This window comes from Atta cephalotes, assembly GCF_000143395.1.
Source record: "Atta cephalotes unplaced genomic scaffold scaffold00001, whole genome shotgun sequence".
In the NCBI taxonomy this organism is placed as follows: domain Eukaryota; kingdom Metazoa; phylum Arthropoda; class Insecta; order Hymenoptera; family Formicidae; genus Atta; species Atta cephalotes.
This window is the reverse complement of record NW_012130065.1, coordinates 6,027,679-6,033,147: the sequence shown is the minus strand read 5'-3', so window position 1 is coordinate 6,033,147 and position 5,469 is coordinate 6,027,679.

The following is a 5,469-nucleotide window of genomic DNA, read 5'->3' as shown; positions in this document are numbered from 1 at the left end:
ACGTACGTACGTACGTACGTACGTACGTACGTACGTACGAGAGAGAGTAGTAGTAGTAGTAGTAGTAGAGAGAGAGAGAGAGAGAGAGAGAGAGGAGGAGGAGGAGGGAGGGAGGGAGGAGGAGAGAGAGAGAGAGAGAGAGAGAGAGAGAGAGCAGGGATTTTTCACGAGCGAAACGCAAGAGATTTTCGATGGTTAGATCCGGCACGTCGAACGAAAATCCGGAGCGAAGTGGCCTTCCGAAGTAAACCAATCTGACCAGGGCTTTACGTCGCTTTCGTTCTTCGGTAAAAGTTCCTGCTTCATGTGGGCGGTCTCGCCATGTGTACGTCGGAAATGCTGGTGTGCAGTTCGTGAGTGGCTGAAGGTGGGATGAATGAAGAGGCAACTGGAGTTGCACCTATCGATCGGTCCATTCGCACGTGCATGTATGCTGTGTCGTATGAGAAACCTAAGCCCAGACTGAGCAAAATAAGATTTCTTCTTTCTTTTTCCGATTGTGACATAGATCAATCAGAGAGAGATACATATATTTCTTTGTTGATTTGAAAATGAGGACTTTTGATTTTTCTATTGATAAATAGAAATGACCAATCGGTCATTTAAGTCATATCAGTTGGAAGAATATTCTTTTAGTTATAGTAGATTATTAACATTATTATCAATGCTAATTGTAATTTAATTCTGTTTTCTTGCTATATTAAGAATGTTTTTAAAAATTTTGCGTTAATTTTTCTTCTCTCTTCCTCTCTCTCTCTCTCTCTCTCTCTCACACTTACTCACTCTTTCTCGATTCAAATTATTATAATATTTTTATTTAATGTTTTGTATTTTTTGGATTGTTTCACGATAAATGTATTGTTTCAATTGCGTTCCAGAAAGTCTGCTTACAAAGGATTAATGTTCAAAAATATTTAGGCATCGTTCAGTTAAACATGGATTATTGCATCGAAATGCTAAGCTATTACGTTATTATGTAATATAAACATTCGGGAAATTAAAATTGAAATTGCCTCATTTGGTTTAAATATATCAATATTTATGAACAAATGGTTCGGCGATTAGGGGAGAGCGAATATTTATACAGTAGAGTGGATTCGGTGGATTAACATGAAAATAATGGTGGGCCTTCATCTCGATGCCGTTAGCTATTAATTCGCCCATAATTAATGATCGATTTGGATCGAAATCAAAATCAAGAGCCATGACGTCCCGGTTGAAGCCGCGGTTGCTTTAACGTAAATATTTGCCGCAATCGTGCTACAGGGCGCGAGGACTTAGATTAAACTATTAATTATTCAACCATTGAGTGGCGTTTACAGACGACGATGTTCAGCGTAAGTTCTATAAATGCGGTTAAGTTGCACAATTACATTTTCGATGCAATTGCTCGTTTACTGTTCGTTTAGAAATAAATTTAATTTACATCGTCTCTCACGAAGTTATTTTAAAATTGCTTGAAGCTATCTCGGTTTCGTAAATAGTCGTATTAAGTTTAATATTGACTGTTGTTAATTTTATTTATCTGATTTATCGTTTACTTGATTTAAAGTTGTGAAAAACTAATTGTATTTCATTTTTTAAATTTTCAAATTTTATATTAAATAAATAATACATACACATATAAATAACATAAAATTAGTAATCAAGATGTCTGAGTTTTTATTTTACTTTAATGTAATATACATATCTAACATAAAATTAACATAAAATTTAAAAGATGTACCATACTCTGTTAAATTCATAATGTCAAATTTTAACTAATTTTAAATTATTTTAAATCATTTTAAATCATTTTACTCAAGAAAATATATTGAATTTAATTAAAATTTGGTTTTATTATTTACTAAATGCATACATTAATATGAACATTGTTTATTTTGAAAGTAACTACAGAAATGAATTCATTTATATTTTGAAATATAATAACATATGGAAAGTTAAAAATATTACTTAATTTAAAGGAATTGCTATCGTTTCTTTGACATTTAACAATACTTGCCCAATTAATCATCTATTAGATCTTGGTTTGCAACTGACATGTTGGTGCAAGAAATTAATTCACCATAATGTGTTATTAATCTACGAGAATACATTGTTCAGGAATGTAGAGTGGTCTTTTATACAGCATACAGCATACGAATAACAATGTTAATGTTATAACAATGTTATGAATTATATCATCGGTGGTTAAAATACTTGAGAGAATTTTGGATCTCTTGCGTGATAAATAATACATGTTGAACTTGTGACATTTATCCGAGAAGTTTCTTTGACACAGATATATCCGTAAAATAATTTGGAAAATTTTAAATCACTTTGATACATGCGCGTAGTGAATTTCTTATATCTTATTGATGCTATTAAAGCGTTTTAAGGTCGAAGCGCGAAACCTACTTTCAAAGAACTTTTATTGCGCTGCACATCGTACCGTGTGCTTAACAGAATATTTATTCGAGCTTGGCCGTAGTTGAAAGCGTGAAGTTCCTTGGCCGCTATAATACGCATATGATCATCCGTAGGATTATAATCGGGAAATTGGCGGAATTACGAAACAGATCATACACTGACATGTACCATTACAGTGGGTTTTACAGAATTATTATTCGAGCTTAATTTCATAGATCTAAAGATGTAAGAAAAATCATAGTAGCGGTATATTGTAAACAACGAAGAATTTCGAGCGAATTGAACCATTATATTTAGAAAACTAACCGTTTATTGAACAATTCATGCCCATTGATATTTTTCTTTCAAACGATCGAGTAAATTTTAGTTATAAAAAACACGTTTCGGGATCAGTTTTTATTTTTTGCGATTAAGAATAATTCTACGCAATCCTTAATAAACTTTCCAAAATTAAAAAAAATTACAATATTATTAATCAAATTTTTTTAAAAATTACGACAGATAAAAAGAAAAAAAGAAGCTTAAAGAAAGGGAGAAAGCAGAGATGGAGATAGATATATTTGTTTATTTTGAAATATAATATGCATTAAAATAATAAGTAAATTGTGAATGTAATATATATATATATATAAAATAATATATATATATATATATATATAAAACTAGAATTAATTTAGCTTTAACAAAAAGTACGAAGTAAAATTTCCTGTTATATTTTTATCTTCTGCTCATGACTGCATCCGTAATCACGATTGTACTATATTTTGCTATCAGCCTCGAGAGGAAGAATCACGTCAGAAGCTCATTGTATTCCATTGGAATCACGGGCGAGTTCAAGCAGTGAGGTCAAGACATAACTGACTTTGTCGATCCGATGAGATTCACCCGCTCGAGATGCTTTTCACGGCACGTCTTCTCGGACGAGGGCGGAGGGCACAATCTCTGATATCTGCGAAAGACCACCGGAGAAGGACACGCCACGCCGCTTGATTTTACAACTCGAGAAGTTGCCCGCGAAAGTTTCCTGAAGAGTTCGGAGTTTATACCGCTTCTTGTGCAAATAGCATTTCGTACGCTAAACTTATTCCGAGCTAGAGGATGGTAGAGGGTACTGTCCGCGCGCGCATACGCAGGTAAAACTTTTGCCTCGCGTTTTCCTACCGTCTATTCTCTTTTGATACAGCGTATTTCCACGCTCGGGCCATATACATACCCGATGCTTTGTAGGCATTGCGTGAAACAAAGAGAGAATTTAATGTTAAACGCATCTTTCTTATATAAATCGGAACTTCCTCGAGATTAAAAAAACCGTAATCTTTTTTCGTTTCTTTTATGTGTTTTGTTTGATATAGCTCGCTTCGGAAGAATTATATTTTAGAAATGAAGAACATAAATTACATAACAAATATTTTATAACACATTAAAAGAATATATGAAAGAAAGAGAAAGAAGCAGACTTAGCTCAGATATCAACGAAGTCTAATCTTTTGAATTAAACAATATTTTATTATTTTTAACTTCTATGTGTATCAAAACATAAATTAATCCATTTCAGTGTTAAATAGCTTAATTAAAACAAACAACGTTCATATTAACGTGTACTTACCAAATAACAAATTATAAATTTGAGTTATATATTTCTTGATTAAAAATTTTTAACTTGTTTAATGTTGTTTAATGTTATTTATATTAATTATGTATGTTTATGTTAATTGTTTAAATTAACAACATATTGAGGAACAATAGTTTATAGAAATGATTATTACTATTGATCTTTTACAATATGAAATCTTTTATGTTAGTACATTGATTTTTTGTTTGTTGAATTTTAAGAAAATTACATCTTTTTAACGCTAATTTCAAAAAATATAGGTATAAAGATTTTATACTTTAAAAATAGAATTTTATATTAGTTTTTTTACTAATGTATAATTACAAAATTGACATTTATTTATGGAGATATATCAGATTATGGAGATATATAATTTGAATAAAATATTCGAAATTGATGAAGAGATTTCTTCATAAAGACATTTTAAGTTAACGTATTATATGACATATGTGCTTTATGTGACAAATTAGTAGCAAAGAGCATTATTGTACAAGCTGTGCAGTATAATATTTTTATTTGGGAATATTTTTACTCAATTTGGTTAAAATAAAAGGATAAATTTAATAATTAATCCACTATAAAAGTGATTTTATTATTTTTTTCGAGAAAAAAACTTGATCTTTTTACTCATAAAAATCTTCATTTTTAGGTGCTCGAATAATTCAACTTTTCGAAGCCAACATCATTATACTATTTTTTCTGAAGTACATACCTCAAATATTGTAGCTAAAAAGGATTTTTTTTCCATTCACTCATATAGAAGTTATGAATTTTTAACCGCTATAACGTTTTTTTCAAAACTCTTACTCATTTTTAAATTTGTAAAAAATAAGTAAAATACAATTCGGCTTCTATCACGTAACAACTTGTTGTTTCACGACTATACAAGAATTTTTTCGGATTTTTATATAGTCTAGAATAATAAAAAAATCCAGTTGACCGGAAAAACCTAGTGGGTGGAAAAAACTTATGGTAAATTTCAGATTTTATTGTCCCGGATTTTATCCAATAGAATAAATTGGCAAAAATTATAAAAATGATTAATATGTAATATTAAAATTTATTTATGTATTTTATGTAAAAAGTATTTTTATTTTAATTATTAAATCATATCATGATAATTTAAAGAAAAACTGAAAGAGTCAATAAATACCTTCATATGTTCTAATAAAATCTTTTAATTCAAATTAATATATGAATACATTTTAAAACAAGAATTTTGAAAATAATATATAAATGTTATTAAATCTTTTATTATACATAATTTTTAGTTTTATGCGAAAACATAGCAACAAAATTTTTTATTTTTATTAATCTAGATCTTTGTCATTTGGTTTGCCATTCAATATTTTCTGACAAAAAATTTATATATTTATACACACACACACACACACACACACACACGCACGCATGCACGCACGCACGCACGCACGCACGCACGCACGCAC